At 41.5% G+C, this 13,043-nt stretch overlaps 1 protein-coding gene across 1 annotated transcript in view; it reads left to right on the plus strand.

Annotated features, from left to right (window-relative positions):
* Nucleotides 1–1,463: 1,463 nt before the first annotated feature.
* Nucleotides 1,464–13,043, plus strand: part of TENM1 (teneurin transmembrane protein 1) — a 388,806-nt gene continuing 377,226 nt past the window's right edge. Inside the window, exon 1 of the mRNA XM_077825959.1 lies at nucleotides 1,464–1,486. The gene's annotated coding sequence lies outside the window, so the exon portion shown is untranslated. The remainder of the gene's footprint in view (nucleotides 1,487–13,043) is intronic.

Consider the following 13,043-nt stretch of genomic DNA (forward strand, 5'->3'; position numbering starts at 1 on the left):
GGGGAGGGGGGAGAGTGTCAGGGGTGCACAGCAGGCCTTCCACAGTCACAGACTGCACACCGGGGTGGATCTAGTCACATAGAGTGTTGCGGTTCTTAGAGATTGGCTTGTTTTGGCCTTGTTTTGAAATGGGATTACCTTGATTTTTGGCTTATTGTGAAAGTCGGAGTGCTTATTTACCGTGTGAAAGTTGGCAACTGTGGGCAGAGGGGTTACAGAAATCTCCCAAGTCTGATATGTACATTCCCGATCACAAAAGAATGTCATGTGAGGTCTTAAATAAAAGCTGGTGTCACACTGGTCATTAGTATCATTGCAATACAAATGTACAGATGTGTTGTAAGGAGTGATGCATATATACCAGCAAAGATGAGAAGCAGGTTTCATGTCTGACAACAAATGTTTATCTAGTTCGCTGTTTACATTTAAATTAAATATTGTACAGTTCACAGTGGGTCTTCTGTCAACTTTCTGAGCTGAATATTAATCAAGATTTGAAAAAACTTCAAAGGGATAAAAGTAACATGAAAAGTGGAATGGTGTAGGGGTAGAACCCTGTCTTGAGGTGCACATCAAAGGTTCGTGCAACTGTATTTGGGAGATGAAGAAGTCACTGTGTCATCCATCACCCAGGAAGTAAATGGGCAGCGTGTTTGCCTCATGAAAGAGGGGTCTCAACCATCTTGATTGAAAACACTGCAGAGCTTTGGGCGAGAGATGGTTTTTTTAGACAGGAGGATAACTTGTTAGTTAAGCGTAGTCTCTAGAAAGTGTGTGATGATTTTGTTTTATATGTAACCATTTGTTTCCAATATTCTTATTCACTGGGACTTGAATCTTTCATAATGAACTTGTTCTTATTATCACTACAAACATATTTGAGTGCTGTGGTATTAAGTGAAGTGGTAATCCTGGGTTGAATTTTACAAGCTGGTATGTACTGTTCCTTTCAGAATAGCAGGCTTGGAAATTCTGTGAGTGTACAGTGGATACAGGGTTAGACACTACAGGGAACACTCCAAGCACTTGGGGGTTGGTGTGTGCCTGTCACTACCTCTACAGGGAGAGCCAGGCCTGTGGATGCCTGGAAGGTAGAGCTTATGCTTCCAGAGGCTGTTTTTTTCAGGGAGCTGATCCACAGCAGGCGCAGACAAGATTTCCTCATGCTAAGGGCAGGTGGTGGTGGTGAGGTGCCTCACAACCCTGGGGAGTGTCACAAAGAGTCAGACATAAAAGCACACTTTGTAGCTGAACTTCCTTTTTGTGTTTCTGTTCACTCTGGTACCAATTTGATAAAACTTTTAAGCACATACTTAAACAGTGCTTTTTCTTTTTATGTGCTTTAAGTATGTGCTTTAAGTATTTCTTTTTTTCTGTTTCTTAAAGTTAAGTATGTGCTTACGCAATTTGATGGATAGTGATGGTTTGCTGAATCAAGGCCTTTCCCCTCTATCCTACAACCAATAAGTGGGCAGATAAAATAAAGGTAAGACATTTTCAGCTAAATGGATTAACCACTGCATTTGTCTAAACACCACATCTTAGCATAAATAGCACTAAGTAGTGTGTTCAGTTTTCACTGTTTTCCTCGACATTCTGTGGGAACTAGTGCTTTATAAATTATTGTCATGTGCTAACCTTGTTATGCTGCAAAATTTAAAAGCTACTAAAATGATTTTAAAAATTAATAACCTCTAAAATGGAACACATATATGCTTTTCCATTTTTCTTAACCTCTGAACTTTTAAATTGCATTAAATTACCATTGTTGCTAAATAGTGTTTATTAGGTCCTCTTAATTAAGCACACAGTTGGAAAAGAGACTACACAACAATTATGTATCACAGTTTGATGGTCATACAATTTGCATTAACGAGAAATAGTCAAAACAATTCATTTTTTCTTGACATCTACACATGATTACAGTGCTTGCCATAGCTGTCTTTTTGTTTGTTAGTGTGTCTTAGAAAAGTAAATGCTTCCTAGTGCTAAAAACAGTGGATTATACTATTTGTTCCCCACACCTCCATATGAATAAGCACCTATACGTCTTCCTTTTTTTGTATCAGTTGCACAAATATGAGATGTCTATATAGAATTTAATAATAGTTGAACAATATTTATATTTCATGTGTAAGTTACACATGTATTTAGACAGTTAATTTGTATGTTATACAAAAAAGGTGTAATTCAAATAATACATTCTGGATTGAGGTGAAGGAAAATAGTTTTCTGGTGGCAAAATGAATTACGAGAACATTGTATAAGTGGTTAGTTATATGATATTAGTCCCATAAAATAAAACTACTGTGTGGCTCCATAATATTCACAGTTCAGGTGTGTTTAATTTTATATAATAGTATTTTATATCGTAGTATATAATAATATTTTGAGACCAACAAAAGATGCAGCCAGAACCAAATTTTCCAAAGTTATTTCTATAATTACACCCTTACTTATGTAGCTCCATGTCTTTGCACATTCGATTCCGTTCCCCATTAGGCTCTATGCATGTGCAAATTGCGTAGCTAAACACAGTGTTCCCAAGTCTAGGTCTTTTCAAATGCAAAATCTTGGATGAAAACATTGTACCTGCAGAAACTTAAGACATCAAAAAATGTAGTCAAAATTTTAGACTCCAGATTGAGTTGTCCTTTGGAAATATGGCCCCTACCTTTAACATTTTGTCTAAAAAAATATTTTACTATCTTTCTTAGGACTAAACCATGACTCACAAGGCAGAGCCACAATGACCAACTTTTATGCTAGTTTAAAACATAACAATTCCAGAGGCAATGGTGAAGTGTGTAGGGAGGTGTGGACAGACACCTGTGGTCTCATCCCAGCACAATTATTGTAGTGTTGCCTGTTGCAAAGCAGGGTGAAACCATGCCCACGCACCCCACCTGCAGAGAGATTCTCCCTCTGGGCCATTTCACACTGTAGTAATGCTATCCAGTATCTCTTGTGCACCAGAGAGTTGAGATGTGTGTCTGCCTCCTGCCAGTGGTGTGCTAGAAAGGAAAGTGTTCCCTGTATCCTCCCACTCTAGATCACTACATAGCAAATAAGTTAGCCCTTTGTGCATTTGTTTCATCTTCTACAACTGGTGCTTCATTTTTCTGATAAAATATGAAATCTGGGTTATATCTGAGGAAAAACTTGCTTCAGTATCAGAATGCAAATAATGCTTTTTAAAGTCTGAGGGGAAATACTGCTCTTGAGGAACAAACTGCAAAATAAGAACATTGTGGAATATTTCTGTGAATGATTCACAGAAATCTTATACCAAATCCATTCTGACACAGATTCTTTGTGGCTTGTTAATTATTTTTATTACTGTAACATCTAGAAGTTGGAATCCCTTTGTGCTAGACACTGTACAAACTGAGTAAGAGAGAATCTGTGCCCGAAAGACTTTACAGTCTAAGCAGAAAAGGCATTTAAAGGATAGCAGAGATAAAGTATTATCCATGTTGTACGGACGGGAACTGAGACATCAAGGGGAATTAAGATACAGTGAGATTAAGTGACTTGCCCAGGATCACACATTAAGTCTTGCCCAAGATCACATATTTAACACAGCTAAGTGTTAAAACCAGATCTTTTGAATCATAAGGTATGTCTACACTATGGAATAAGGTCGAATTTATAGAAGTCGGTTTTTTAGAAATCGGTTTTATATATTCGAGTGTGTGTGTCCCCACAGAAAATGCTCTAAGTGCATTAAGTGCATTAACTCGGCGGAGTGCTTCCACAGTACCGAGGCTAGAGTCGACTTCCGGAGCATTGCACTGTGGATAGCTATCCCACAGTTCCCGCAGTCTCCGCTGCCCATTGGAAATCTGGGTTGAGATCCCAATGCCTGATGGGGCTAAAACATTGTCGCGGGTGATTCTGGGTACATATCGTCAGGCCCCCGTTCCCTCCCTCCCTCCGTGAAAGCAAGGGCAGACAATCGTTTCGTGCCTTTTTTCCTGAGTTACCTGTGCAGACGCCATACCACGGCAAGCATGGAGCCCGCTCAGGTAACCGTCACCGTGTGTCTCCTGGGTGCTGGCAGACGCGGTATGGCATTGCTACACAGTAGCAGCAACCCATTGCCTTCTGGCAGCAGACGGTACAATACGACTGGTAGTCGTCCTCATCGTGTCCGAGGTGCTCCTGGCCACGTTGGCTGGGAGCGCTTGGGCAGACATGGGCGCAGGGACTAAATTTGGAGTGACTTGACCAGGTCATTCTCTTTAGTCCTGCAGTCAGTCCTATTGAACCCTCTTATGGTGAGCAGGCAGGCGATACGGATTGCTAGCAGTCGTATTGTACCATCTTCTGCCGGGCAGGCAAGAGATGAGGATGGCTAGCAGTCGTACTGTACCATCTTCTGCCGAGCAGCCATGAGATGTGGATGGCATGCAGTCCTTTTGCACCGTCTGCTGCTAGCCAAAGATGTAAAAGATAGATGGAGTGGATCAAAACAAGAAATAGACCAGATTTGTTTTGTACTCATTTGCCTCCTCCCCTGTCTAGGGGACTCATTCCTCTAGGTCACACTGCAGTCACTCACAGAGAAGGTGCAGCGAGGTGAATCTAGCCATGTATCAATCAGAGGCCAGGCTAACCTCCTTGTTCCAATAAGAACAATAACTTAGGTGCACCATTTCTTATTGGAACCCTCCGTGAAGTCCTGCCTGAAATACTCCTTGATGTAAAGCCACCCCCTTTGTTGATTTTAGCTCCCTGAAGCCAACCCTGTAAGCCGTGTCGTCAGTCGCCCCTCCCTCCGTCAGAGCAACGACAGACAATCATTCCGCGCCTTTTTTCTGTGCAGACGCCATACCAAGGCAAGCATGGAGGCCGCTCAGCTCACTTTGGCAATTAGGAGCACATTAAACACCACACGCATTATCCAGCAGTATATGCAGCACCAGAACCTGGCAAAGCGATACCGGGCGAGGAGGTGACATCAGTGCGGTCATGTGAGTGATCAGGACATGGACACAGATTTCTCTGAAAGCATGGGCCCTGCCAATGCATGCATCATGGTGCTAATGGGGTAGGTTCATGCTGTGGAACGCCGATTCTGGGCTCGGGAAACAAGCCCAGATTGGTGGGACCGCATAGTGTTGCAGACCTGGGACGATTCCCAGTGGCTGCAAAACTTTCGCATGCGTAAGGGCACTTTCATGGAACTTTGTGACTTGCTTTCCCCTGCCCTGAGGCGTATGAATACCAAGATGAGAGCAGCCCTCACAGTTGAGAAGCGAGTGGCGATAGCCCTGTGGAAGCTTGCAACGCCAGACAGCTACCGATCAGTTGGGAATCAGTTTGGAGTGGGTAAATCTACTGTTGGGGCTGCTGTGATGCAAGTAGCCCACGCAATCAAAGATCTGCTGATATCAAGTGTAGTGACCCTGGGAAATGTGCAGGTCATAGTGGATGGCTTTGCTGCAATGGGATTCCCTAACTGTGGTGGGGCCATAGACGGAACCCATATCCCTATTTTGGCACCGGAGCACCAAGCCGCCGAGTACATAAACCGCAAGGGGTACTTTTCAATAGTGCTGCAAGCTCTGGTGGATCACAAGGGACGTTTCACCAACATCAACGTGGGATGGCCGGGAAAGGTACATGACGCTTGCATCTTCAGGAACTCTGGTCTGTTTCAAAAGCTGCAGGAAGGGACTTTATTCCCAGACCAGAAAATAACTGTTGGGGATGTTGAAATGCCTATATGTATCCTTGGGGACCCAGCCTACCCCTTAATGCCATGTCTCATGAAGCCGTACACAGGCAGCCTGGACAGTAGTCAGGAGTTGTTCAACTACAGGCTGAGCAAGTGCAGAATGGTGGTAGAATGTGCATTTGGACGTTTAAAGGCGCGCTGGCGCAGTTTACTGACTCGCTTAGACCTCAGCGAAACCAATATTCCCACTGTTATTACTGCTTGCTGTGTGCTCCACAATATCTGTGAGAGTAAGGGGGAGACGTTTATGGTGGGGTGGGAGGTTGAGGCAAATCGCCTGGCTGCTGGTTACGCGCAGCCAGACACCAGGGCAGTTAGAAGAGCACAGGAGGGCGCGGTACGCATCAGAGAAGCTTTGAAAACCAGTTTTATGACTGGCCAGGCTACAGTGTGAAAGTTCTGTTTGTTTCTCCTTGATGAAACCCCCCGCCCCTTGGTTCACTCTACTTCCCTGTAAGCTAACCATCCTCCCCTCCTCCCTTCGATCACCGCTTGCAGAGGCAATAAAGTCATTGTTGCTTCACATTCATGCATTCTTTATTAATTCATCACACAAATAGGGGGATGACTACCAAGGTAGCCCAGGAGAGGTGGTGGAGGAGGGAAGGAAAATGCCACACAGCACTTGAAAAATTTACAACTTTAAAATTTATTGAATGACAGCCTTCTTTTTTTTGGGCAATCCTCTGTGGTGGAGTGGCTGGTTGGCCGGAGGCCCCCCCACCGTGTTCTTGGGCGTCTGGGTGTGGAGGCTATGGAACTTGGGGAGGAGGGCGGTTGGTTACAGAGGGGCTGTTGTGGCAGTCTGTGCTCCAGCTGCCTTTGCTGCAGCTCAACCATACACTGGAGCATACTGGTTTGGTCCTCCAGGAGCCGCAGCATTGAATCCTGCCTCCTCTCATCACGCTTCCACCACATTTGAGCTTCAGCCCTGTCTTCAGCCCGCCACTTACTCTCTTCAGCCCGCCACCTCTCCTCCCGGTCATTTTGTGCTTTCCTGCACTCTGACATTATTTGCCTCCATGCATTCGTCTGTGCTCTGTCAGTGTGGAAGGACAGCATGAGCTCGGAGAACATTTCATCGCGAGTGCATTTTTTTTTTCTTTCTAAGCTTCACTATCCTCTGGGAAGGAGAAGATCCTGTGATCATTGAAACACATGCAGCTGGTGGAGAAAAGAAAAGGGACAGCGGTATTTAAAAAGACACATTTTATAAAACAGTGGCTACACTCTTTCAGGTAAACCTTGCTGTTAACATTACATACATAGCACATGTGCTTTCGTTACAAGGTCGCATTTTGCCTCCCCCCACCGCGTGACTACCCCCTCAACCTTTCCCCCTCCCTGTGGCTAACAGCGGGGAACATTTCTGTTTAGCCACAGGCAAACAGCCCAGCAGGAATGGGCTCCTCTGAGTGTCCCCGGAAGAAAAGCACTCTATTTCAACCAGGTAACCATGAATTATATTTCACTCTCCTGAGGATAACACAGAGAGATAAAGAACGGATGTTGTTTGAATGCCAACAAACATACACTGCAATGCTTTGTTGTACAATGATTCCCGAGTACGTGTTACTGGCCTGGAGTGGTAAAGTGTCCTACCATGAAGGACGCAATAAGGCTGCCCTCCCCAGAAACCTTTTGCAAAGGCTTTGGGAGTACATCCAGGAGAACCGCGAATGCCAGGGCAAAGTAATCCTTTCACATGCTTGCTTTTAAACCATGTATAGTATTTTAAAAGGTACACTCACCGGAGGTCCCTTCTCCACCTGCTGGGTCCAGGAGGCAGCCTTGGGTGGGTTCGGGGGGTACTGGCTCCAGATCCAGGGTGAGAAACAGTTCCTGGCTGTCGGGAAAACCGGTTTCTCCGCTTGCTTGCTGTGAGCTATCTACAACCTCGTCATCATCATCATCATCTTCGTCCCCAAAACCTGCGTCCGTATCCGTATTGCCTCCATCTCCATTGAAGGAGTCAAACAACACGGCTGGGGTAGTGGTGGCTGAACCCCCTAAAATGGCATGCAGCTCATCATAGAAGTGGCATGTTTGGGGCTCTGACCCGGAGCGGCCATTTGCCTCTCTGGTTTTCTGGTAGGCTTGCCTCAGCTCCTTCAGTTTCACGCGGCACTGCTTCGGGTCCCTGTTATGGCCTCTGTCCTTCATGCCCTGGGAGATTTTGACAAAGGTTTTGGCATTTCAAAAACTGGAACGGGGTTCTGATAGCATGGATTCCTCTCCCCAAACAGCGATCAGATCCCGTACCTCCCGTTTGGTCCATGCTGGAGCTCTTTTGCGAGTCTGGGACTCCATCATGGTCACCTCTGCTGATGAGCTCTGCATGGTCACCTGCAGCTTGCCACGCTGGCCAAACAGGAAATGAGATTCAAAAGTTTGCGGTTCTTTTCCTGTCTACCTGGGCAGTGCATCTGAGTTGAGAGTGCTGTCCAGAGCGGTCACAATGGAGCACTCTGGGATAGCTCCCGGAGGCCAATACTGTCTAATTGTGTCCACAGTACCCCAAATTCGACCCGGCAAGGCCGATTTAAGCGCTAATCCACTTGTCAGGGGTGGAGTAAGGAAATCGATTTTAAGAGCCCTTTAAGTCGAAATAAAGGGCTTCATCATGTGGACGGGTGCAGGGTTACATCGATTTAATGCTGCTAAATTTGACCTAAAGTCCTAGTGTAGACCAGGGCACAGTCTAGCAGCTTAACCATGCAAATTGGCAAATATGAAATTCATAGTCAACATTATTTCAGTCTAAAGCTTTTCTTTTTCTGCATTGTACCTGATTTGGGCTTCCAAATACTTGATTTTTTTTTTTTTTTTTACTACTTCACTTGGACTTTCATTAGCTGAAATTACAAGATCACTTATCCAACTGTGAATCACATTGTCTGAAGTCCAATTATTTTTTCTCCAGAAAACCAGGGTCCCATGACTATTCTGAAATAATTGTCCACAAAATGTATCACACTACTGGACCACATATATTAAAAATACCTCATCCCACAGATTAGCTTAATCTTCTGTGCTAGGACCTCTTTCTGAGTCATGCTTAATGACACTGAGCAAGCAGCTACTAAATAAAAGCATTAGGAGGTTGTGGAATTTTATAGCCAGTGGCAAGCCTCCAAGTGAACTGAAAGGTAATGTTGGCCAGGAGTTACGTGCCACAGCCAAACAGCTGACATATAACATGACTGACAGTTCACTGGCAGAGTTGCCATATGCAGCAAAATGCTGGAATTATCTAATCCATTTTGTCTGAGCAGTTTTTGTGCTGTTGTGTTCTGTCTAAAACCACGGGACAAAGTGAATGATATTTTAATGTCTGTTTGCTAAAATTAAAATATACCTTGATTAATTTTAGATGAAAAAGCATATTAAATGTTGAAATTAAGAGTATCCATCTTGCATCTGTCATGATGAAAAATATACATATATGTAATTCATTCATTGGTTTAGAAACCTGAAATTCTCTATCAAATCCCTGAATGCTAGGTTGTATTTGCATATCTGATGTAGCTGAAATATGTGTAAAAACTCATGTACTCATCCAGATTCCTTTTATCTATCATGTATTCTCCTTAATGTGTTACTGGATAATCCACCTCCGGCCAGGAATAATTTACACTCATGAAAAGAAGTTGATAATTCAAGCCTTTTCAGATAGCAGGATATGAAAATGCTTAGCTTTTAGTTGAAACGTCAACATTACTTTAGGTCTTAGACTGACCTTTTCGGGGCGGGGGGGGGGGGTTAATCTCACTTTTCTGCCTTGACAGAGTAAATTTGTAATGACTTCTCAGATTCCTTCAGCAAAATGTCTTAAAAAATGGAGACCTAAGGTGGGTGAGGTAATATCTTTTATTGGACCAACTTCTGTTGGTGGGAGAGAGGAGCTTTTGAGCTGCACAGAGCTCTGTGAAGAAGCTCACCTTATGTCTCTAATGTCCTGGAACCATACTGCTTTTAAAATGGAAGCATTTCTCTTTGGCATAAGGAACATGCATAATACTAGGTTTCAGAGTAGCAGCCATGTTAGTCTGTATCCGCAAAAAGAAAAGGAGGACTTGTGGCACCTTAGAGACTAACAAATTTATTTGAGCATAAGCTTTCGTGAGCTTATGCTCAGATAAATTTGTTAGTCTCCAAGGTGCCATAAGTCCTCCTTTTCTTTTTATGTATAATACTGTCTCTTCCCTCTGCTTCCTCACATCAGGCCTTATGCAGTGTTTGCCTCTTATGCCTCATGCTGGACTCAGAATCCCCACCTTTGTGGGGCAATATTCATATCACCCTTGTCTGAAATATTACCCATGTATACCAGTGTCTTGACTCCATCTCTCCTGAAATCTTCAATCATGACTTCAGTTCTCTTACTTTGACTGTTAGAAGTCCCAGTATTCTGTATTCCAACTCATGCAGGGTAAAAGTTACTTTTTCATACACAAGGAAATGCAACCACATCACATCATCTTGAAAGAACTGTTGATTTGGCATTCGTTTCAGGATCCAATTCAAAATGTCATCCTTGTTTTTAAAATTTCCAATGAATAGTCTCATAGACTTTGATCACCTCCTCATGTTTATGTTTCTCTGGCACTGGCCTTCTTAGCACTCTCACTGCAAGAACCTTCTTCTATGCAGTTCCTATGAACTTGAGCAGCCTTTCGATGTCTCTTAATTTCACCTATTATATGTTTCCAAATCTCATCTGGAAGCATACCTTCCCCCATGCCTGGTATCTCTTAAATTCTCTTGCTGTTATCTATATTATTATTATTTCTTTAATTGTTTTATCTGATAACCTGGGTCTCTATTCACTTTTTTTCTTTCTCAACAAAGTAGCAGCCTATTCCAAAAGTCCAAAACCTCCATAAATGCTTGGAAAGTGGGACAGTATTGCTTATTGTATTATTGTAGCATGTAACCATGCTGTAAAATACAGAACTGTAAGAACTATAGCAATAACCCTTGTATTTATTATATATAAACCAATGTTTTCATTAAGATAGTTCTGGTAATCTGTACAATGTTTTCATTAAGATAGTTCTGGTAATCTGTACCAAAGTCATAGTTTCTTGTCCTGGTATCACCTTCTTCATAGGTTTAAATTCACAGCATTTGATTTTTTTTTTTAGCTTTTTTCTTTTTACATTTCATATTTCAGAAAAAAAAACCTTAGAATAAAGATACTTTTCCTTTTTGATTACAGCAAACCGGATGCTGAAATTGCTCTTTATTAGTTCTTTTTCAGGAGAGAGTGAGCTGAAACATATAATAAGAAAAAGAAACATGCAACAGAGCTATACAACTGTGTTCTTTAAAGCAATTAAAGCCTTTGGTCAGTTGTCATGAGATACCAGCAAAAAAAACTTTGACTCACCATCAAGTAGAATTGTGTGTGTTAATATACTCTCTCACCTGCCAGAGAAATAGAGAAGCAGCAGGCTGTCTTATGAATTTGTTATATAAATATGTGCAAACGATAATTCTTGATTATTGTGTTGGCATCATAACTGCATTTACATTTTAATTCTGTTTAATTTTATCAAACATAATAGCAATGCTCAAATTAGTACAAAAATGTTGCAATACTCTCCCTTGCCTCTGTGTTAGTACTCCTCACCCATAAAGTGTCATGTTCAGCCACGAGAATATCCTGTCTGTGCATACCTGTCCAATATAAGTTCTATATCTGTGGGTTTAGCAGAATTCAGTTTTTATTTATATTTAATAATTTTGTTGTGTAATATCAATGTTTATTTTCAAGCTTTTTGGATTTTTATTTATTTAAATGTTCACAGTTGCACAAAATTATGGGCTTAAGCTTTTCCCCCGTTTACATTTTCACAGTTGTGGGAAATTTTTTGGTGGGTCAGACTATAGGGAGAGCCAGACAATAATTAGTTAATGTCAGGAGATGCTGAGATTCAAAAAAGGTTGATGCTTTATAACTGTTAAAACACAAACTTTCAACATCAAAAGTTAAAATATATAAATATCCTTAAACCAAATTTTAATAAGTTCTCAAGTAGCATTTTTCTTACTTACCTACCTGTGAATTTTGATTATCAATGGGAATATATTTTCATCAGTTTCGATGTGTGTGGAGGAATAGGCATTTACCTATAAAAATGTAAGTCTTCCAAGCCTATGTATAGGAGGTAGACATTAAGGGTAGCAGACTGGATGCGCCACTGTGATAATCTCAGCTCTTGGGGTTAATGGTAGTAATCAGTAAGGGCATTTTCCTCTGAAATGAATGAACCATGATGGTGGCCTGACTATCATCTATCCAAAGCATTGTTAAAGTGAATTATGGTTCCTTGATATGCACTCAAACAACTCCATGGTAGACTAAATTTCACATAAACCACAGTTATGCTATGGATATTTTGTTTCAGAATATTTTGTTTCAGAAGTAGTAGAGTTTTGATACAAGTGCAACATGAAAATGTAGTTTCTAATGACAAATTTCAAATAAAATAATATATAAAATATGCATTAAATATGCAAGTCTGTTGCAGTTTTTAAAAGGGTCTGTTCCCTTGCCATAGTTCCTTTTTTAAGTACTAAGAAAACTCTAAGGACTATTAAATGTTTCACTGGTAAATTTAAATGATTAGCTGTGTGTGCTTTCTGTTCTAGGAATTTGACTTTAAATTATATATGGTTTCTATTTTTAAAATATTGCTGAGAATTCTCTCTACAAGTGCCTACAAATGTATTTAAAAAAACAAAACAAAAAACCTTCCTGTGACAGCACACAGATTGGTTCTTTTCTGACCTTTCTTTCTCTGTGGGAAGAAAAGCATTAAGTCACTCATGCAAAGGTCATTTACGGTAGCTGTATGCTTTCATGAGCCTTTATCATTTCACTGACAAGGGCAACTTGATATTGATCAGTTAGATATTTCCTTTAGCCACCAGGAGGCCAGTTACTTGAAGAAACCTGTATAGACACTCAGGCATTATTGTTTTAAATCACACTTAACACAGTATTGTTGTTTTCCAGTGCAAGGTAGGAAATAAGATACAGACTACAAGTGGCAGGGTTTAGATTCAAATGATCTTAACACATCACCATTGAATGTATTTGACTCAAACTCTAACACTAAGATGGGTTGAAGAATTGTTTGGTTGTTTTTTTCATATTTTTTTGTATCATAAAAATGTTATATGCTGAAAAGTGTTATCAAATCTTTTGCCAGGTCTTACAAATAGCAGTTTGTCACCTGCCTTCAGATATGAGTAGATAGTTTGGTTTTCAGGACACCTAAACAAAAGTAGA

The sequence above is a fragment of the Eretmochelys imbricata genome, chromosome 9 (genome assembly GCF_965152235.1).
Source record: "Eretmochelys imbricata isolate rEreImb1 chromosome 9, rEreImb1.hap1, whole genome shotgun sequence".
Taxonomy (NCBI): domain Eukaryota; kingdom Metazoa; phylum Chordata; order Testudines; family Cheloniidae; genus Eretmochelys; species Eretmochelys imbricata.